This window comes from Drosophila serrata, unplaced genomic scaffold (genome assembly GCF_035046125.1).
Source record: "Drosophila serrata isolate PLE 108 unplaced genomic scaffold, ASM3504612v1 contig_128, whole genome shotgun sequence".
In the NCBI taxonomy this organism is placed as follows: Eukaryota; Metazoa; Arthropoda; class Insecta; order Diptera; family Drosophilidae; genus Drosophila; species Drosophila serrata.
In genome coordinates, this window is record NW_028257026.1 from 206,288 (window position 1) to 230,079 (window position 23,792).

The following is a 23,792-nucleotide window of genomic DNA, read 5'->3' on the forward strand; positions in this document are numbered from 1 at the left end:
CTCTCTCGCGCTCTTCGCGAATTCGCCTCGCCTTCGCCAACCGTCGTGTTAGCTAAGCTAAGCCAGATGATGTTAAAATAGAATATGTCGTAAATATGAACTGAAATCGAGCACGTCTTATCGTTATTCGCTCTGCCAGAATATTCTTGCCACCAAGTCCTCGGTTTCTTTGCCTTAACATTTTAAGTAAAATAATTTAAAAATTCACTCTGTTCTAATCTTAGTTCAACGAATAGAGCAGTTGCCACATTCGTGACAGAGGATAGGACTAGATTGTTAATCACCTCAGTCTAAATTGAAAGCAGTATACGAAGTCAAGAGAGAATCCTTGAAAAGCTACTGCGAAGCGATAGAGGACATAAAATGCAGTACAGCTGTTCACGTCAGGAGGCCTTTAGCGGCGGACGCTGTTCGGCCTCTGTCTACCGAGCTTCCAAAAGCTCAGCCGTTTTTGCACTCTCGTCGTCAGCCCTGTGCGCACTGCTCCCTCTCTCCTCTCTTCGGTATTCGCGATCGCCCCCTCCCGAGCATCGCTCGCTGCTAAGCGATCTGAGGGACGGCTAGTTCGCACTCCGCTTCTCGGGCCCGCTCTTGCACTGTCAAGCTAAGCTTATCGTTCGGGAGCGCGTCCCTTATGTTTAAGCTAAGTAGTAATATGAATGCAGTAAAATAAAGCTGAGGCACTGAAGCGAGCCCCAAGGATCTTTACTGACAGGACGCCCCCCTATACAAAGGCCCATTCTAAATAAGTAGACGTCTGTTATAGAATCAAAATCAAAAAATCAAAACCAATCAATTAGTCTAACCTCCTCCATCCTAAAGACGATGAGAGACTAATAGTTCTAAATATAAGAGACAAGGCGGAGTGCTATCACCTACCGGATGCTCAACATGCAAACCGGAAGGGTCGATCAACTGAGACAGCACTGCATGAAGTGGTCAGTCACGTTGAGGAATCATTGAACTTCCTGCAATACGTGATGGCCACCTTTTTGGATATAGAAGGTGCATTCAACAACGTGAATTTCGAATCCGTCTTGAGCTACCTCAATTCGTTGGGTTGAGAAGAAATCAAAGAAAGGATAGGTTCTGTTCTCATGAGTTGGACGAACATTGCCGAACTAGGTGGCATTCAACTTACGCTAGAAGTTAAAAGACGCACACCCCGGGGTGGAGTTTTGGCTAATATATATGGACTATGTACGTGTTGAAGACCCAAGAAAGACGAAACTAATGCCATTTACAAGGGGATCAAAAATCCCAAGTTACAACATGCCCAAGATAAATGGCATTGAACTAGAACTATCGGAGTAGGCAAAATATCTATGTGTGATATTGAACACAACAACATTTAGGGGAGAGTCAGGAAAGTAGAAATTGTACTCTGTACGGTGTACGGGTTGTGCCAAGGCCCGGAATTCCACCAATCAAGCAGGAGTGGAGGAGAGAGCGAGGGCACACCTCTGCTGCTTTTCGCTCGCTGAGCCATAGGGGGAGTTTTCTCCGTGATGGTCGGAGCTCGCGATGCGTTTTGAGTTGCGCCGTCTTTGCCCCAGACTTTCTGCTGCTCCTTATCCTATTTCCAAATGCTTCCTACTGGGTTGTCGTCGATCCATGAGCATTTTGAGAAAAAATCTCTGGGCATTCCACTTCCTCGGTTTCCCAAACGGAGTTGAGCCAGTCTCCAATGTCCACTGGTTTTCAAGCGACCTAGCTTGATCTTGATCACCAGGGTAATGTGGTGGACCTGTTTCTCATTAATCTCGGTGAGAATTTCATCTAAGATTCTGCCCATCTCCAAGATATTTCCAATGTACTTAGACATCTTCTGCGGCGTGTTGCTCTGAGAGCCTACCATTCTGTTAACCAGCGTCCCTTTTATTGTTTGGGAATTGAGGTTGCCGTAACCACTAAGTTCTGAAGTTTTTCTCGCTCTGAAGGCCTCTTTCAGGTAAGTTTAACTTCCGGTGAATATGGCTTAGAGGCAGACCGGGTAGCCACCCAATATGGTTCAGACGCAACATCGATTGTTATTCTGCCGGCCAGTATGTCGCAGATGCAGATCACGTAGCCTCCCATTGTTGGACAGACGCTACGTGGAGGAATGCGGAGGGATATCCAAAACCCGAAGACAGTCAAAAGCAAGCCCTAAATGAACTAGCTCAAGATAACGACGTCAGAATAACATGGGTGACAGGACTCAACGACATACTAGGGAATGAGATGGCGGATAAGCTAGCAATTTTGGGCTCAGCCGGAAATATCGATCCCGATAAACGATGTTCGGTCGACTTTCCACAAACATCACAATAATATGGAACTGATATCTCAAAACAAATAGGATATCATTAGGATCACGGCAGCCTTCACCGGTCATTGGGCGATAGTATCGCATGCAATGAAGATGGGGTTACCCTTCCCCACCAAAGGAGCAGGAGACGGCAGAGCACTTAGATCCGCTTGGAGAAGTAGGGAAGCGCAAGAATACAGCCATCCTTTCTTTTCGCAATGATTGCTTATGGTGTTGTTGAAACTCACAACCAGGAACAGAGAGTGTGGATCAAAACGGAGCCCATCCCCAATTTAACCCACCCACCTAGATCTTAGGTCCGGGTACTAACAGATCTCAATGGACAAAGACAGTTGGCAATTTAGAGTGCAAACTGTAACAGGGCGTGAGCTCTTCCAACGTAATGCCGTTTAAGTTAATTATAGCACCAGCGACTTTCTAAAGAGCTTGATATAGAGCCCTGAACGACATCGAGGTCATTGGGTGGAACAAGAGGGACCACTTTGTGAAACTGGAAAAGGCGGTCATGGTGTCACAAAGTGTCACTTTTTTAAGAAAAAACTAAAGTATCTATGAACGTGGTAAGCCAGGGAGTTTGAACAGACCCGAATAAGATAGCAGGAATATAGAACAATTCAACAACGAAAACAATAAACAAAATTCACAATTTTTGACCGTCTGTCGTCGATTGGGTAACTCAGGGACAGACTGGATCCATTTCAGTAATTTATTTTTTTTTCAGGTGTGGTTGCTGCAGGTTGTCTCGACCCGATTTCCCAAGGAGAATATATTGGATATTCTTTACGCCGTAAAGAGTAATTAGTTATTATTTAATTAATTAGTTTTATTTATCGTATTCGTTACAAGAAGTGGGTGAAGAGAAGTGTGCTTTTAGGATTCGACTTGTTCTTCGTTGATTGTTCTGGTTTTCGTTACGTTCCGGTGGGAGAAAGGGAAGTATCGCTACGATGCAGTCTTGTTCGTTCTGTCGCCTACGGACATGATACCTTGTTATGGTCATACTCGAAGGTCATCTTCGACAACAGTTGTAGTCGGACTCGGAAGTCATCGTCGGGATAAGTTTTTGTTGTTGACCTCGGAGGTCGTACCCGAGAGAAGTTGTTGTTGGCCTCGAAAGTCATCCGCGAAAGAACAAGTTGTTGTTGGACTCGAAAATCGTCATAGAGAGTAGCTGTTGTTGGACTCGAAAAACACAAACGAAAGAAGTTATTGTTGCTAAACTCGAAAGTCATCCAAAATAGAGTTCCGGATCAGCCGTATAGCCGTGACCATAAAGTCGTCCGGAGAAGTTAAGGAGTTGGGGAGGAAAATACGGGAACTAACTACAACCAGTTCGAAAGATCTTTTCCAACAAAAGAGTAACTTACCTGCTGACTTCTGGAGGTTAATCTCTTCCAGTCGCTGTCGGCTGGTGAGTTTGAAATACGGCTGTGGTCCGCGCTGTGAAAGACCTGTCGTGATATATTGTGACTGCAGGTGTGACCGTCCGATGGTTAATCCAGTGTGACCGAGTGCTATCGTTGATAAAAATAATTTCCTTCATAATTTTCCTATATCTCTAATTCGTCGTATTATTAATTTTCTTAGTCCTATTTTAAATCTATTCGTGCGCGTCTGTGCGTCACACGATTTTTGGCTACATACCCAATATCAGGAAGAAAGTCGGATTATGTGATCAGGATAGAAAACAAATTCGAATGAAATTAGAAGCGCTAGGAGTCATTTGACCGCCTAAAAATTAGTCTAACAAAGGCACCAGTATTGTCATTTTAAAAAAATCAGGAATAGGCGTGAAACTAAAGCAGGACGGAGAAGACAGGGAGTACTTTGACAATATTAAGCTGAGCACGGTAGTCCGTATGACAAAAACAAATAGCATATCGATAGGGACATCATTAATTTGGGCTTCACAATGTACCTGGACGACTTCAAATTCATGTGAGTGATGGATCACATTGCATCAAGATGGCTTTATTCGAGCGAGAGTCCGTCAGGAAAAATTCGTAGATGGGCACTAGCATAGTCGTTCCAATTTCAGGTCTAATAAAGGAAAGGAAAGTCAAATGCGGCGGGAGACCGCGCCAGTGTCAGAGAAAAAGTAAGCTTTACGGAGAATCAATTAGAATATAAGGATGTGAAAAAACAAGAGAAACAATGAAATTTCAGAAGGAGGGAAACAGACATTACAAGTTAAGCGGAGCCAGAAAGGATCAAGAACCTTGTAAGGTGTGCATGACAGGGGAAGAAATTCAACAGGTACTTTGAGGAAAATCTAGCACGGCGGAAACTAGCCACCTATGAACGTTCAATACACTAAGGATGGTTAAAAATTTGTATTTTTGGATGAGATTAAACATTACGTAAATGCAACTATCACAACAAAAGAGCAGCAAAAAAAAATGCTAACGAGAGTTGAGACGGAACCCTGGGTAACAATGTGTCTGGACTTTGTAGGATCTAAAACACGGCAGCTCCAAGTTCTCAAAATCGGCTTAACACGCAGCACTTTGCTATTTTACAGCAGACGGTTTAAGCAAAAGACATAAATCCAAAACATTGATCTCCAATAACGAGACAAAGCTCAAATGAGAAGAACTAGGCTGGTCCCTCAAAATTGGAACTGAGGATACCAAATACAATATTTGACAATGTAACAAAAGGTTTCGGCAAAGATTGCCAGACGTAAATAAGGATGTAACAGCACATATGGAGAAGGCACAAGAACAATAGAAACACATCAACAACAGAAAAATAATATAACCTGCAAACTAGAGATTTAATTTGGTGAAAAACATTCTACTTTGTTAACGACAGCTGACAAATTTAGCCTACAGTTTTGCATTTTGATCTAAGCATCGAAATCAATCCCATCAGTGCCAGAAACGGAGTCCTAATATTCAAAATTAGAGTGATTGAAATTACCACGAAATACAAATATTAAACATAAGTATAATCATAAATAGGACAGAATTAACGTTCGGATGCGCATTTATTACTTATTCAACTCCATTGCTCAGTTTTAAATTTATAGAGAAACAACAAGAACAAGATCCAATTAATGCACTGCGAATGGTACAAAAATATCCTTTCGGTACCCTTGTCATAGAAGACAGAGATAAACTTGAACTATCTAACTATAATCTATCAGAAAACTTTATTCAGCATCACGATTAATTGATGTGCACAAACTAGAAGAAGAGACTGAAAAAAAAGACATAGAGAACAAAAAGTTAGAAATGCACCTGACCACACTAGGAATCTTGAATCCAATACTACTGAAATATATTATCATATTCATGTTAAAGCAGATGCTTATTAAGATCCAATTCTAATTCTAGTCTGACTGGCATTCACTACAGGGATAGTATACTGCAAAGGTCATTGATAAGCAAAAGGAATTGCAGACATGGTGGCTACCTTGTGGGACGTCAGATGTGACACTGAAACCTGTGTGATACAACGTTTTTAAACAGAACATGTCGCTCAGATAACTCGAAATCGAAATAGAATCGAGTTCCTTACAAGAAGAGAATGGTTTACGAAGTTGAAAGCTTTACTGAAGTCCGTGTAAAACACACTGTTCGGAGCAGACCGCTAGCGCCTAATTGTGCGCGTATGGGTGTATGGCTGAACCTGCTGCGCTCTTAGCCTTTTTTCTTCCTTTCTTTTCTTATCTATTTCTCTCTCTTCTTCTTCTGTTGCCTTATCTTTTAAGCTAAGCTACATTGTAAACGTTTTGATATATGTTAAAGTCAAGCATTCGATCGGTAGTTGCAGCTCCGACCAGAGAAAAAACGAAAATAAAATACAGCATATAATCGACCTATTCGTGCGTTCGTAGTTATTGCTCAAGGGTGGCAAATTGGTTGTCTTCCCCATAAACATTTTTGTGACCCCGACCTGATTCTTTGGCTCGAAGCCTGCAACCCGGTGTTCGTTGTTTAATATCGTTTAAACAAATCGCTTTGCTTCGCTGTCGCTTACTGGCATTCGGTCATAAGCACACAAGCAAACTCACAGACATACCTTGTACATAACAAGCTGAGTGCATATAGCCGGCCGCTGATTTTCGGTTACATCGCGCTGTGAAACAAAAGTTGTGTTGTGCCAAATATTGTAAACAAAGGTGGCTCGCGCTTAAGCGTCGTTAATATCGCCTATTGAACATATATATACCCATGCATATATAGCATAGACGCGCGTGTGACTAAACTCCGCTGTTGCGAGGCAGACAATTACAACAACATTGTCGAGGTTTCGTTGCATCTCGGTGACGCTGATTAACCGCGTTGCAAACCTAAACGGGTTCCTAAGCGATCAGACATTTCCCTTAATTCTTTTCGCGTGAGAAAATAAAGATGTCTACCACAGAAAACTCGGTTCAGCATCAAAATGAGCCGCCAAGTGACGTGGACTTCTACCGAGCCAAGGCCCAATCCCTTTTGCGGCAATTGAGCTCGATGAATTATTATATAAACCCGGAGACTGTAGATCAGTTTGATGAAGCTGATTTACTGGCGCGACAGGAGTGGATTATTTCATTAAATCTGGATTTTGATTCCGTACAGACTTCGCTGGAAAAATTGGACTTTTCGGAGATAGCAAGCGACCATCGGATCGAATTCTCCACGGCGTTCATGGATGTGAAGGCGAAGATAAATCGAGGTTTAGTGGCACTTCGCAAATCGCAATTGCCGGCTGCAACCGCTGCAAACTCAATATCCATAGACATTACTAACCATCCGGATCTTTCTTTCCGATCTAGGAAGCCTCGGTTGCCAATTTTGGAGATAGCTCGGTTCTATGGATCCTATTCTGATTGGCCCGATTTTATTGCGACGTTCAGCACGGTCATCGGAAATGATGAAGAGCTAAGTGATATTGAAAAATTACAATATCTAAGGGCAAGTTTAGGCGGCGTGGCTCTGGAGGCCGTAAGTTCGCTTGAGCCCTCGAATGCCAATTATAGAAAGGCTTTAGACTTACTCAAAAATCGATTTGAAAATAAAGTTCTACATTTTCAGGCACACGTACAGGAAATATTTGGTTTAAAAGGTGTCAAGAAGGGATCAGCAAAGGGTCTTCGGGAGTTAAGCGATTGCATGAATTCGCATCTGCGAGCAAACCGTACCCTGGCCACTACGCAACAAATCTTGGACGGATTGCTGATTCTCATCGTCGCACGAAAGCTCGATCAGAGAACTTGGGAAAAATGGGAAGAGAATTTGTCCATCAACAACCTAGCTACGTGGGATTCTATGGAGTCGTTCTTGCGAAGGAGGTGTAGGATTATGGAAAATTCGGATCAAGGCTTGGTAACGCAAACACCAAGGCGGCTGGTGGGAAAAGCCCTGCGTAGGTATAGCTTCATTGCTTCAGTTGGTAGCTCAAATCTTCCGCTATGTACGTTTTGTGATGCGAGCGATCATTGTTTGCCAAAATGCTCTCGATTTTTAAATTTGAGTCCGCATGTTCGATTTAGACAAGCAAAGAAGTTGCACCTGTGCCTCAACTGTTTGCGCAAGGGGCATAGTTTGCAGCAATGCAAGTCAACGCACTGCAAATATTGTCAATTGAAGCACCACTCATTGTTGCATTGTTGCAGGACCCATCTGTACCATCCACAGCCTCACCTCTATCATCCGATCCACTTCTCAACTCTCAGCCATCAACATCTTCATCAGCATTAGCATAATTTTCGCGTTCATCAAACCCTCCAACAAAACCTACAAATATTCTGCCCATTGATTACGTGTTGCTTTCAACCGCTATTATATATTTGAGAAACAAGGCTGGAGAATTTATGCCTTGCCGAGCAATCTTAGACTCGGCGTCTCAGCTAAACTTTATAACTTCTCGCCTAGCAAACCAACTAAATTTGAATTATCGAAAGTCGAATACGCTCGTCTCTGGGATTGGTTAATCCCCTTTGAATTTTGATAAGGCAGTCGACATTCTAGCGCAATCCTGGGATGCAAGCTATCGTGCCTCATTCTCCGCGGTTGTGACTGATAGTATCACTGAGTATCAGCCCCATTTCGATATAAACGCAGTATCATTGAAAATTCCGGAAAATATATCGCTCGCTGATCCTCACTTCAATCGATCAGATCGAATAGATCTCATAATTGGTGCTGCCCTCTTTTTTGAAGTAGTGGCTACGGGACAAATTCATTTGGATAGCGTGTTGCCAACTCTTCAGAACTCCAAACTTGGTTGGACCGTGTCTGGAGGGCTGCCGAGTGCGTCTACTCCTCAGTCTGTCTTAGCTGCCGTCGTCAAGGATCCTAGTTATCATTCTGATGATGACACACTTGCTGCCGTAGGAAAGCCAGCTGCATTCTTGGCTACAAGAGCAATGCAACAGCTCCTTAAGGACAGAAGATATTCGCATGCAGGATCACAAGCGTTGCTGACCACATTGCGGAAGAGTTATTGGCCAATTGGAGGCCGCAAATGCGTATCAAGCCGTTCTGCCCCACGATGCCGATATAGTTGGAACAGTACCTATTCCAACGGGGGGAGTATGTTCGGAGCAGACCGCTAGCGCCTAATTGTGCGCGCATGGGTGTATAGTACCTGCTGCGCTCTTAGCTTTTCTCTTTTCTTATCTACTTCTCTCTCTCTTCTTCTTCTGTCGCCTTATCTTTTAAGCTAAGCTACATTGTAAACGTTTTGATATATGTTAAAGTCAAGCATTCGATCGGTAGTTGCAGCTCCGACCAGAGAAAAAACGAAAATAAAATACGGCATATAATCGACCTATTCGTGCGTACGAAGTTATTGCTCAAGGGTGGCAAATTGGTTGTCTTCTCCATAAATACACACGGGTTTGAATTTTACGATATCTAAAAACAATTGATGTAAGTTCTTGAAGATTTATAGTGGGCGTTTTTCACCTAATAAATTCATGCTGACATCGAGTAATTAGGGATCTACTTAAATACTGCAGGTGAGGAGAGCATATATTCTCAGATAACCGCCAACTCAGGGATTCCCCTATCGGTACTAGTATCCGATTTTATACCTTTTTTTTCTAAAGTTAAGGTAAGACATTTAAGAACTCACTAACTGCTAACTACTGATGCTAACTATTACTAACCCGTTACAAACTATTAGCGTCAATGCGATGCATGATTTGTTTAGCGCCACCAACACAATCTTAACCACACCTGCAATTTATTTGTTAATAAGGTCCATTTGTTGTTTTTGGCTAAAGTTAGGCCTTTGATTTTCTTGAAGAAGAGATCTTAATAAATATCTAATAATAACCTGTTGGACATTCAAGAAAAACTTTTAATAATAATACAAGTTATAATAAAAAAAGAGAAGGTCTTATGTAAGGTGAACAGAGACAGGTAAGTAAGGTGAGCTTAATGGCGACGGACACTTGCTGGCAGAGAAGTAGGAGAAAGTACAGAATAAGACGGTCGACTTGGTTACCGAAAGTTTTGTTGCCTCGCCGGGCGGTTTTCCGCCCTCCTTTGGCTAGTCGGACACAGTCAGAGGGCACCGAGTAATCATATGAGATGACGGCTTCTTGTAGAGCTTCTTGAGGAATGTTTTGCTAAGAAATTAGGTTAGTCTACACTAGACTCTGAAGACTCCAAAAGCTAGCACATGGTTGCCAAAGAAGCCAACTGACCATGCAAAGGGTGTCCAATGACTGAGAGTGCAGAATCCAGATATATATTTAGAGACAAGGCCATTCTTAAAGTGGAGAAGGAGATAATAATCAGACCTTTTCATATACTCATCTACCTACCTAAAGACAATGACTACAAAATCCAGGATGGCATTAGCAAGGCAAGGTCTGTCTGGTTAAACCAAATGACCTATTAAACTAGTAAGTTTTCAGATGAAATGGTTATTGAAAGCAAGTCGCAAGACTCCAAACAGTCCAAAATCAATGCCGGTTAGCCGTATAGGAAAAGGAAGAAATGCTTAACACGTAGCTCTTTATTAGCTCTTTTATTATCGCAGAGATAGTTTTTTTTTCTAAGTTTTCATTTTTAAAAATTCAATTGATTTTCACGGGAAAAAATGGATGTGGCTTTTGGGTTGTCCAGATTAAAAAAAAATTCCGTGGATCCAGAGGCAATATTTTAATGCTTCTAATTTTGAACGTTAGTACACTGATGCCTCTTAAAAATGGTTCCAAGTTATTACAAATTTATTTTTTCATATGTGAAGTATATACGCACGGGAAATTTTAGAAAGCGATAATTCAAATCCAAATTTTTCCGTTATTGCTAATAATACATTTCCTTTTTTGTCGAATGATTGCCATATATAAACTAAAAGTATAATACCTCTGTCTTACCAAAACAAAACATGCCCTTTAATTTGTAGGGGGCGATCCTGCCCGTTAAAGATCCTGTTTTTGAAAAATAAGTCCCGCAACGCAGTCGAGAAATACAACCCGTAGAGCTTAGAATAAAAACAAATATTCTTTAATATATTTTAAAATATTCATTACTTAAACATTTTTTTCTTTTATTTTGTAAAGAATACTTTTGTTCTCTCATTATCCGCAGTACATTCAACAAACTTGAAAGAGCTATGCCAAATAAAACACGTCTTCATTTGCTGAGTTATAATTTCAAACTCATTTATTTTCTTAAAGACTTATTTTTAGATAAATCCACTCAGGTACAAGCGGGAAATTTCCGCTGCCCGATATCCTTATCTACACAAACATGTGGTGACCACTCGCAGGAGGTCCCATTGCATCGCAGGTATAATTATGTTTTATGGTCCGATAAGCGGTTATATATATATATATATATGCAAACGCTAAATAGTGCAGTGCTGCGGCTCGATCCTTTTACATAATTTTCTTATATATACGTGTTCATGTGTGAACATTCTGCCGAGGGCGAGCAAGGTTTAGGAGTACAGTTTTTTTTTTTTTTTTTAACAAATAGAATCCAAATACATATAATTTTGTTTTAATGAATTTTACATTTAAAGATTTGGTGTGCGGACTTCAAAAGTTACGGCTTGTAATTGCCTGCTAATATTACACTTACGTAACGAGTATATAATCAAAATTAGTAAAATAATTATACATATAATTAATGAGGTATGGCCCGATTTGTGGTGCACATTTAACCCTTTTAATTCGATGAGACTTTCATTTAACTGTTTTATTTTCTTAGCGAGTCTTTCAATCTCTACTGTATGGTTTATATACTTGGCCTCGAATGGGCTCCGAACAATTTTCGGCGTATCTGTAATCTCACCTATATATGCTGATGATAGAGTACGAGCCTGCAATCAGACCTTAGAGTTAAAATTCCTTCCTCTGGCAAATTAATTAAATCCATATTTGGACATCTTAGATCCACCTCTTGTTAACCTTTTTGGTTTGGGTTCTTTTTCATTATATTCGGCAGCTTTTTTGCCGATGAGAGGGCAAATCTTACTGATTGGCCGAGAAATGCTTGCATCTTGCATCTTAACTTTCACTACACGAACCTTCTCATCTTTACCCTTGTGTATTTCTTCGACCTTCCCTAATGGCCATCTTGATGGATGACAATTTTCATCCTTTATCAGAACTACTTGTCTTTTTTCTATATTGGGCATATTTTTTTCTCCATTTATATCTCTGTTGAAGGGTATGCAAATAGTCCTCTTTCCATTTTACCCAAAAATCTCTTTTAATTTTTTGAATTAATTTCCACCTGTCTAAATTTCCTATTTTCTCATTTCCCTCTATAGGTTCAATTACTTCCAACGGTGGTCGTCCTCTAAGAAAGTGACCTGGTGTCAGAACTTCAGTCTCTTCTATATCGTTGTCTGATAAATATAGAGGACGTGAGTTCAAAACTCCTTCAATCTGGCATAACAAAGTTGACATCTCTTCGTACGTCAAACTTCCGTCCCCAATAACTCGTTTAAGATGGTATTTGACTGATTTTACACCAGCCTCCCAGATACCTCCAAAGTGAGGTCCTGCCAGGGGAATAGAATGCCACTCAATTCCTTCTTTCCCGAGTTGGGATGCAACTTAGGAATCTTCTTGAATGGCCACTGCCAACTGTTCATCCAACTTTCTAGCGGCGCCTACAAAATTTGTTCCATTAATAAAATTATTCTTGCAAATTTCTGTTTCAATATCAGATTTTTCTTTGTTTTCCACTTCAATGGTAGTTGCAACTATTGAACGGGTGCCCTTAGATTTGGTGCACCCAGAGATAATCCACCCAAAATTCGTATTTTGGCATAACAACCCATTAATTTTTGCCAAACCTCTTTATGATATGTGTATACAAATCCGCTCCAATAATCACATCAACTTGACTTGGCTTATTAAAGTCTGGGTCAGCTAATGCAAAGTTATGCCATTTTGATTTGTCTACATTTATCTCATTTTCATTAACTTTGGCAATATTATTGCCTCAGTCACCAATGGCTTCTTTGAGTTAAAGCCGTTTATCACAAGTTTCATTTTGTATTTTGACACACTTGTTCCTGTAGACGAAATTCCACTAATTTCAGTTTTTGATTTGATTCTTGGCAGCTTTAAAATTCTGTGCTGCCTCCTCTGATATTATGGTTTTTTGTGAGCCACTATCTATTAGTGCCCTTAAAATTTCAAAATCGCCATTAGCCGATTTAACTTTAATTTTTGCTGTCGCAAGCAGCGTTTGAGCAGAAGTCACGCAAGTATTGACTTTTTCTCTTTTTTGAGCATTGATATGTAGCATAGAATTATGTCTTCTATTACATTGCGGACATATATATTCGCTGGTACATCTTTCACTGTCAGAATGTTTAAGACATCTTGTGCAAATTTGTAATTTCTTTACGATTTCTAATCGCTCTGTGGGATTCATCCCTCTAAACTTGTAACATTGGTTTAATAAATGTCCCATCACTTTGCAGATGTGGCACCTTTCACTTGTATTAACCACATTATTTCTATTTGTATTATTAAAATTTTTGGGAGAGTTTAAGTTTTTTGAGAAATTTTTGTTTACAGGTTTTTCTCCATAAATCCATCCATGCTCCAAAAAATCCATAACATCCGATAATTTCTGGATGTCCTTGGTCTTTTTTACATGACTCTCATATAATTGAAGAGTATGTGTATTAAATTTTCTGAGCACCATATGAGCAAATAACACGTCCACCTCATCCGTTAGATTGGCCTTGAGTTTAAGGATGTGTATTGCTTCATTAATGGTGTCAATAAAATATCGGATCTGTCTGACGAAATCAATATTTAAAATTGTCAAATCTATCAACCGATTAAACTGCTCCGAGAAAATCTTACGATTATTTTCGTACCGCTTGGTTAGAAGGTCCCAAGCGGCTTCGTAATTTTCTGCAGAGCCCATTAAAAGATGAGCGACCACGTTTCGCGCTTCATCTTTTAAGGCAGACTTCAAATAATTGAATTTTAAGGAGGTACTGAGACTCTCCCTTGAATGTATTAATTCAACGAATAATTCTTGAAAAAGGTCCCATTCTTTTGAATCGCCGCCAAATGTGGGTACCTCGATTTTTGGTAGAATATGTAAATCTGAAATTTTACTCATACCCTCCAATTTTACATCTACTTTTTCCTTCATCTGTTCGTTAACTTCAGAAGATATATTTTGAATGTCAAATTCTAACTCGCTAAGGGTTAATTCGACCTCAAGGATACAAGATCATATTTTTGTTTTAAGTTCGGCAATATTTTGCCAGAGGAAATGAATTTTGTTTTTTCTTATTCTCAAGGTCTCTCGTTTTTTATTTTGAATTTCTAAATATGTTTCTTCTAAATATGATTTTAACTGATTAACCTTTTGTTCAAATATGGATTGCACCTCTTTTGTTGTTGACCTACTTTGGTCATAAGCGGCTCTAACTTCCTTTAATAAATCTATTACCTTTTCATATTTTTTCTTAGTGAAATATTCATGGTCTATGGGCCCTAGCCTTACCAACATATTGTGGTTCGTTAAAAACTCCCTCTCTAAGTCATTTAACAACTGTACATCATTGTTTGAAATTCTCCTACCTTCATGGCAATTGGCTACTATATCCCCACATGTCTTATTTAATTCAGCCTGCCTTTTTAGAAGGTTTAAAATTTGTTCTGACAGCATTTTTCTTTTTAATATTATTTTTAGCGGACAAAATTGCGATTTTTTCTTTTATCTTTGTTTAAATTTACTATGTTCTTATATTACTTATATATACTAAGTAAGTAACAATTTAAATATTAAATATTTTAAAGTGGGACTTATCCGGTGCTGTCACTGCTGTCACTGTAGTCGCCGCCGATGTCGTAGTCGCCGCTGCTGATTTGTCGCCGCTGTTGATTTGTATCTACGGCTGTCCCTGCTGCCGCCGTATTTTTGCCGCTGTTGTGGATCGTTGGTGTTTTTTAGATTTTATTTTTTTAGCTGCCGATGTTATTATCTTTTTGCGGCCCAATTTTTCACTTTTCGATGTCCACTTGGATTGGAAATTGTTTTCACAATCTTTTTTTTTTTTATTTTATGCACTTTTATTTATGTATTTTTAAGCACATTCACTACTGATGTTAATATGGCCTCAGCACGCCTTACCATATTCGAATGGTAGCACAGCAACCTTTAGCTATATTTTAAGACTAAATGGTGTGTATTAAAAAACATAAAAGACTCTTGTATATCTTTTTGCTTTATAGTTATTCTTCCACGGGTGGGGGGAAACAAGAGATAGTTATTTTTGCAGCCTTCGTATTTGAAGGTGCTGGTTTAAAAAAACTCTGAACCTCTTACCACAGGGGGGAAAGTTGCAGAGTGGCCGAAGGACCAAAATGAAAGAGCTATGCCAAATAAAACACGTCTTCATTTGCTGAGTTATAATTTCAAACTCATTTATTTTCTTAAAGTCCTAGCTTATGTGGCTAACATGAATATCGCATAGACTTATTTTTAGATAAACCCACTCAGGTACAAGCGGGAAATTTCCGCTGCCCGGTATCCTTATCTACACAAACATGTGGTGACCACTCGCAGGAGGTCCCATTGCATCGCAGGTATAATTATGTTTTATGGTCCGATATATATATATATATGCAAACGCTAAATAGTGCAGTGCTGCGGCTCGATCCTTTTACATAATTTTCTTATATATACGTGTTCATGTGTGAACAAACTTTATCAATGATTCATCAACAATTCATCAACATTTTATCAAAATTTTATCAACATTTCATCAACAATTCATCAATAATTCATCAACATTAGCAACACACAGTTTACCTGTGTGAGTTGGGATGTGAAACCCTGTTTTCCATCCACATCCTCCATCTGATAACCGCTGATTGAAAAGCTGTGTTTTATCTAAAATACAAACAAAGCCTTTAACCAGCCATTGCGGAATAAATTAAAAACTACTATCGCCTTTTCAACAACAAAAAAAAGGAGAAACATTTTAAAATCTCGAATGATTTTTCTTTAATAAAGAGCAACTGCCCAGAAGAGAAATTGGAGTTTTAAATCAAACAATGAGAGATAATTTTAGAATATACCGGAAACACCGACAAGTTTCTTAGGCATTCTTTGAACTTTGGCTTCTTCCGTATTTTGCTCATTCCTTATCATATTTGCATACATTTTCATAGAAAATGGTACATTTATCCCGACAAAAAAAGATTTCAAAGTTGAGTCCATTAAATTTGGATGGATAAGAATGTGAGAAATTTCGGAACGGCAAAACCTTGCAAAACATCCGTTCAACAGATGGAGGAAGGCATATGGATCTCTGTGGAGGGACTCTGTTAGCTCCGTAATATCAAAGACTATACAGTTTACATGATGCCTTATGACTAGACATTCGTTTTGCAAAATGATGATAATTTTTTGATTCAAATGACAATGGCGCTCTCCCTGCTCTCACAAAGTTGAGAGCGTAAAAATCTAAAATAGAATGCGTTTGATTGTATTTGGCCGTCAGCCAAATCAACGGATCAACGAATGAACGTGCCATCTGCCGTAACTGTCTACACCATCGGTAGTCCGACTATACTCTCCAAGTGATGGCGGCTGGAAGCAGGTCCCCAGTCGAGCTTTGACCGGGGATGCTGACCAATTGTAGTCGGGCGGACTTAGGCTCTTTAATCAGCCTCCCCACAAGTCTGGTGTGTGACGCGACCCGTGCACACTGACTTCCAGGCTCGCAGCTGAGGGGTTAATCCAGCTGTGTCTGTACGGAGCCTTCCCAGGGCCAGGCAAAGCTGGATCGTAAGTGGCCTTGCCGCAGTTTTGGGGCGAAGCTGCGGTCGACCTCTTCAAAGCTCCAAACCCCCTCTGGCCCGCTGCGCTTGCCAGGTCGAGCAAAGAGGGCGTTCATGTATTGAAACGAAAAGCAAAACCGAGCTTCGGAACTCCCGGGAGAGGATAAATCCCAAAAACAGTCGAAGATGGACGAGAAGGAGATGCTGAGCCCGAAATTAAACGCGGCATCTCACATAGTATCGGAGACCGACATAGAAGAGTCGCAATCCGAGGGGAGAGCAAGTAGCACTCCCCAACCAAAACACACGGGTTCACACACACGGCTCAGTTGGGCACCACCTCAGAGATGGAGAAGATGTCGCAAATCCAAAGACGAGCGAGGGTCAACAGAGCCCGCTATGTTCTCGGCAAGATAGCCAAGAACGAGGCTGAGGGCAAGTCCGACCCTCGGGACGCCGAGGACAAGGCCAAATTCCTTGCGGAGATCGCGGAATTTGAGGCATACAAATCGGCAAGCCCGTGGGAGTTCCATTCCTCAAAGGCTAAGCGCATTCGTGCACAGGAAGTGAGGGAAAGCGCACCAAAGAGGGCGAAGGACGCACAGGGCAAGACGACATCCACAAACTTTGTCAGTAAGGCAAAGAAGTTTAGCGAGGTGGCCAGAGACTCTCTGGCTATGGCTCTGGATGAGCACCATGACGATGGTCGCCTGCTGTCGGAGAAGTGGGAGGAGATTGAGGCAAAGTTGGCCGACATGGTAACCCTCCTTCGACTCCTCAGACGTGGTCAGGGGGCACCGAGTCATCAGGTGTGACGACTTGTTCTCTCGGAGCTTCCTCGCGGAGTGTGCGGCTAAAATTAGCTACACTTGGGCTGGCCTTAAGATTAGGCTGGTCTATGCCAGGGAGATCCCAAGGAGACCCAGAGCTCGGATCTGGTTACCGAAGGGGCAAACCGACCACGCCAAGGTGATTGCCTTTCTGAAGGCTTCAGCTAATTTCACGATCCTTCTAAGGGAGAGGGATTTCGACATCGGTATGATACAGAGAATGGATAGAGGTTATGCTAAAGATCAGGACGATCACAGCCGAACTGAGTGACACTCACCTCACGCGGACTGTGAAGAGAGGCACACCTCAGGGCGGGGTTCTATCGCCCCTACTCTGGCTCATAAATATGAACTCCATATTGACAGATTTCAATACGGGTGGAGTTAAAGCAGTTGCATACGCAGGCGACGTAGTACTGCTAGTATCAGGACCATACCCTGACATTATTAGCGAAATAATGACAGGTGTGCTAGGTCGATTAAATAGATGGTCAAATACCTGCGGACTAGCTATCAACACCACTAAGACAGAACTAATTCTCTTCACAAGAAGAACCAAGATACCACCCTTCAACATGCCCAGTGTAAACGGCATGGAGTTAAAACTAACGGAGCGAGTGAAGTATCTAGGTGTAATTCTGGACAAAAAGCTCTCATAGAAGGAAAACTAAACAAAAAGAGTGAGGAAGGCAAGCATTGCCTTCTACTCCTGCAGGAAAATGTTTGGGAACAAATGGGGACTGCACCCAAAGATAATTTTATGACTCTACACAGCAGTGGTACGGCCAATACTAACATACGGAGCCCTAGTGTGGTGGCCGGCACTAACTAGGGCTTACAACAGAACGAAGCTGACATGGATACAATGGACAGCGAGTGCGGGGGCCGTTGGTGCAATGCACTCATACCCCGCGGCTACCTTCAACGCTATCCTGAATATTATGCCGATATAACTGTTCGTGAAGGACATTGCAGCACAGAGCGCAGTAAGACTGAAGGCAAGCAATTGCTGGAGGAAATACGGCACCGGGCACGGCAAGATTCTTGAAAGCAACGGAATAAAGGCAAACGAAAAAACAGACTACATGACCGCGGAGTTGAACTTCGGGAACGCATTCTCGACCTCAGAACCAACAACGGAAGACTGGAGCAGGGACAAAGTGGTAGTAGAGAACCAGGTGTCCCTCTACACCGATGGCTCCAAAATGAGTTGTGGCGTAGGGGCTGGGATCTTCGCTGAGAATTGGGGAATTAAAGAGGCATTCAATCACCAAGACTCAGCGACGGTCTTTCAGGCTAAGTTATTAGCCATAAGGGATGCAGTCAAACTCTCCTTAGGGCAGGACCTCAGGGACTCCAAAGTGCGTATCTACTCGGATAGCTAAGCGGCTATAAAATCCCTAGCTCCCGTGAAAACAAACTCAAGGCTAGTGACATAATGCAAGAAGGCCCTTAATAGACTTGCTGATAAAAATGAGGTGCAAGTAACCTGGGTTCCGGGACACAGCGAGATCCGCGGAACGAAAAGGCAGACGAACTAGCCCGTGCAGGCTCGCCATGGCTAAGTACGGACATCGAATTACCGATCTCCCTAAAAGTGATCTTGACGAGGGTCCATGACCACTTCAAGCAAATAGCTAACAAGAAATGACTAAGTAAGAGCGATCACAGAAGGTCAAGGAAATGTTGGCCGAGGTACGACACAAAACGAACCAGTGAACTGCAATCCATCAGCAAACGGGATATCAGCAGGATCACGGCAGTCACCACGGGAAATTGGGCGATCGGATCGCATGCAATGAAGATGGGACTGCCGCATAATACAATCTGTAGAAGCTGTAATCAACCTACAGAGACACCGGAACATCTGCTCTGATTCTGCCCAGCGCTGAATCACATCAGACTTCGCCACTTTGGTGCCTACCAGATGGAGTCACGTGGAAGAATAGGAAAGCTGAAGATATTGGCAATCCTAGGTTTCTTCACTGACTCTGGTTGCGATCAGGACCACCGACAACAAACTGAGGAAGTGGAACAAAAGGGAGCTTAGCTCTACTTGGAGGCTCTTGTTTTTGGGCCTCACCACTGAAACCTTATCTAACCTAACCCTTGATTGTATAAGTAAACACAAGAACAACCAAGTGCGTGAGTGCGTGAATATTTGTGTGCTACTGTTCCCAAGCGCAATGACGAAAAATTTAAATTTTATATTTTGGGGGGACGAGAACGGTAGCAGAAACAGCTGATCTCAAACATGTTGTTCATAAACGAATCCACTAGTTTTACTGTTTTATTTTATTTATTGGTTAAATTTCGAAACCCAAATTGATTTAGACGACCGCCATGTGTTTGGTTGCATTGAGAGAAAAAATGTGATTAAAAAAAGCTTGCACATCATACGACAAGTTAAGTCGAAGATGTAAACAAGTTATAGTTAGGACTTAGAAGTTTATGGAAAAGTACTAGATAAGCTCTATAACAAGTGCAGCGGCGGGAAGCTCGAATTGATTCCGCTGATAAGCGGCGGACAAAGCAACGAAACAAAAACAAATATGCAGGGTGTCTCGTTCCCAAACATACGGGCCCCACTGAACGGTCGTTCAGCACGGAGGCAGGACCGCTGTCCTTGGAAATTGGGCGTTTAAATTATTCGTGGGCAGTTTTCACCTTTACGACCCGGACCTTGTCATCCAATCCTGGGTGCACCTCGATGATACGTCCAAGGATCCATTTAGAGGGTGGTAGAATAGGTTCCTTGAGGACTACCAGTATGTGGATCTTCAAATTCTATGTTTCTAGATGCCATTTGGTAAGTTCGTGAAGCGATGTCAGGTATTCCATATGCCAACATTTCCAAAAAACTTGGACCATGGCTTGTAGCTGATTCCACCTCTCCAACCGATTAATTTGCGTATACAGACGGCAAGGTTTAGGAAATGTTGTGCATGGAGCTCCAGTCAAAAAATGTGCAGGCGTCAGCGGATCCAACGAAGTATCCCCATTGGGGCACAGTGGGCGGGAATTCAGAATGGTTTCAATTTGCGTCAATACAGTTTAGAGCCTTCGATCCAAGTATCCGACGCATATTAAGTTTGATAAAAAGGACTCCGGCTTCCCACATCCCGCCAAAATGGGGAGCAGAAGCAGATATAAATTGCCAAGAAATGCCTTCATTGGCGAAAAAACCACCTAATTCTCGATGGCCTGGCGGCTCATGTCATCTAGAGTCTGCTTGCCGCCATGAAATGTGGGTATGTTGTCCGAATAAAGGTCAGTAGGCTTCGCTCGGCGGGCAATGAATCGTTGAATGGCGGAATTTGTAGTTAGATCACTCACAAGCTCGATGTGGAGTGCCTTTGTAGTGAGGCACAGGAATAGCAAATCATGGGATTTTGCATTATGGTAGCGTCTTTTCTCTAGCTGCGCATATTCTCTGGAAAAGAATTTTGTAGCACATGTCGAATAAGTCGGAGTCGTGCTGCCAGCAGCTCTTTGGAATGGTGAAGAATTCCTATGATGAGATCGAAGAGTGTGAATAAAGCGATAACAGTAACTAGATACGTGTCCAGGTAGAGAATTTGTGGATAAGTAAATCGTTAAAACTTTCATCAAGAAAGTTATGCAGAGTCGTAGGTTTTATAGTATGTTCTTCGCCGTTGACATCGAAATTTAAAGATACGCTGAACTTGCTTGTGGAAGGTGTTCAATCCGAAGTTGGTGCGGCCAACTAAGACGTACCTTTCCACCACAGCCGGCGCTCTAGAAGCTTTGACGAATGAAGTCCTCGAGAGACACAGTCACCGGGTTGCCTTCAGTACGAACATGTTTTCAGCAGTTACGGGGAAAGTCGTTAAGGATCTCCGATGTCCGGTTGCACACGTATGTGTTCCAATGTCGTGGTGGAGCTGATAGCCAGAGTAACATAATTTCTGAATCATTCCAGCAGCTCGTGCTAAAAATAGGAATTGTAGGTGATGTTTTCACAACAGTAAGCAATAGGGAAATTAGTAGCGCAGCATTCAGTTCCAAACGTGGGATCGAGACTGGCCTGATCGGAGCTACCCTAGTTTTGGGTAGGGATATTTGAAAACTGCATCCAACTGCAACCCGAGTGTAGACAACCGCACCGTAGGCGTGCGTGGATGCATCTGCGAGTCCGTGTAGTTCTACGTCTCGCAATGGTGAAGCTAAATAGCGATGGCAGGTTCTCCACCAAGGTTTTCCGGCGCAAGCGTAGGACTGCAGGGAATTGGCTAATCCAAGTGTAGTACACTTGTCCAGCTTTCTTGAAAAATAAGCTTGAGTTAAAACTGTGACCGGCGCTATAAGCCCAAGCGGATAATAGATTCTCGATAATTGCGACAAGAGTTCTCGTTTTGTCGGTAAAATAGTCGTTTCGCATTCCTTGAGACCGAGATACATGAAGTCCTTTTCGGGATTCCATTGGATACCAAGAATTTTTACATGTGAATCCGCTGCAGATTTGTTAAGGAGCTGGATAGGCTCAAAACACCTATCTTCTGGCAATGATTTTAAAAGACGCCAACTATTGGCGGGGAGGAGTTCTGGGTGGATATTTGCAGCTACTGAGTAAGTCATAAAGCAATTTGTTATGCTTTAATCTGCATTGGCCTAACCTTTCAACGAGCCACAAGGGCCATTAGATCTGCAGTACAGTAAAGAGAAGAAAGCTCAAATAGGGCTGCCAGGGCGTCCTCAATTCTAAGGAGGGTGTAGCCTACTAAGTTAAATACAACGACCGATAGTCGGATGAGCACTTTGGCCGGAAGCTCATGCATAGCCGGCAGAATCTGAATATTTGCGAGTCCGCTATGAGGCTCACTTTTGTTAGCTTTTAAGTTCAGTTCGTTTTCGATATTCATACAATAAAGAGCAAAAGCTCTTATGACAGATAACTCCGGCAAATAGCCGTTAAACCTTTTATTATAATCTTAGTTAAGCAGTATAGGGAGTGCAGTTCCCCTTCCATCGTAGTCGTCCTTACCTTACTATCCAGTTGGCCGCAACCATAAACTGCGGTCAGCCTATAAACAGATTCTTGCGATTGTTCGCGTTAGCAACCCGGAACTTATATTAGACGTATACAAGCCATCCGGCTTACCATCACCTGAGACTGCTGCGAGGGACTTTGTCGTAGTTATTATTTTATTTTATTTATTTTTGAACTTTTTTTGTATTTAAGGACGTAGTGTGGAGATAAAATATATGCCTCTTAAATTAATCTTCGATATGCTTACCTATTGTCAAAATCTGTTCGCCGACAATTTCTTAAGAAGGTCGCTTCTGATGTCCATCTACCAAAATATACTTGGAACACACGGTACGATGCATTGGCACACATGTGGAATTTCTGATCGTAAAAGAATCCCACGATTGGTCACGTATTCGCACCAGTTAGCATGCACATTTCGCAGAAACTTTGTTTATAATAAAATCATATATCTGTAACTTTCTTTTAATTTTTAATAAAATCTCGAAAAAGAGTAATTTACAGCTATGGTCATATAATTGGCAGAAAAAATTTCTTCAGCAAAAATATAAGTTTCTTATGTTTTTTAATTGATTGTAGTCTATTTAATTTACTTTTTCGAACTTCGAAGAAAAATTAAATTTTTTGAGATATTTCCAAAAATATACAAAAAAGAAAAAAACCTGGTAGTCATATAATTGGCACAAGTTCATTTAAACGGTTATATAGATCAACTAATAGTATTTTCAATGAAAAAATAATACTTTGAATTTCTTTTAAGTACTGTAATCACTATTTTGAATATCTTTTTAAAATATTTGGCTAATAAACTCCACCAGACTTTGTCAACGTTCCCCCAACCCACAAATCATACTTATTTTTATACCCTTGCAGGGTATTATAATTTCAGTCAGAAGTTTGTAACGCAGTGAAGGAGGCACCTCCGACCATAAAAAGTATATATATTCTTGATCAGGATCAACAGCCGAGTCGATCTAGCCATGTCCGTCTGTCCGTCAGTCCTTCTGTCCGTCTGTCCGTTTCTACGCAAACTAGTCTCTCAGTTTTGAAGCTATCTGAATGAAACTTAGTCTTATATATACTCTCACTCGTATATATGTCGGAACGGGCCGGATAGGACGACTATATCATATAGCTGCCATAGGAATGATCAGACAATTTTTACAAAAAAAAATTATAACATTTTCAGTTTTCAACAGAATTTGATCAAATTTAAATTATAGCTATTTTATTATACTCTTCAATTTTGTGTAAAATTTTATAAAATCGGACTTTCAACAGAATTTCATCAAATTTGAGGTATTGCCATTTTATTATACTCTTCAATTTTGTGTTAAGTTTTATGAAAATCCATCTACTATATCATATAGCTCCCATAGGAACGATCGAGAAATTAATACAATTAAAAATTATAAC

The 23,792-nt window shown here is 41.3% G+C and overlaps 1 long non-coding RNA gene and 1 pseudogene across 2 annotated transcripts in view; one reads left to right on the plus strand and one right to left on the minus strand.

The window, feature by feature from the left end:
- Positions 1-23,792, minus strand: part of LOC147644614 (uncharacterized) — a 212,046-nt gene that overhangs the window by 185,750 nt on the left and 2,504 nt on the right. Inside the window, exon 2 of one of the 2 annotated variants that reach the window (XR_015270188.1) lies at positions 22,624-22,834. This is a non-coding gene — a long non-coding RNA (uncharacterized LOC147644614). The remainder of the gene's footprint in view (positions 1-22,623; positions 22,835-23,792) is intronic. The other variant, XR_015270189.1, reaches the window with a different exon arrangement.
- The window catches only part of LOC147644617 (uncharacterized), a 323,333-nt pseudogene that overhangs the window by 65,423 nt on the left and 234,118 nt on the right, over positions 1-23,792 (plus strand).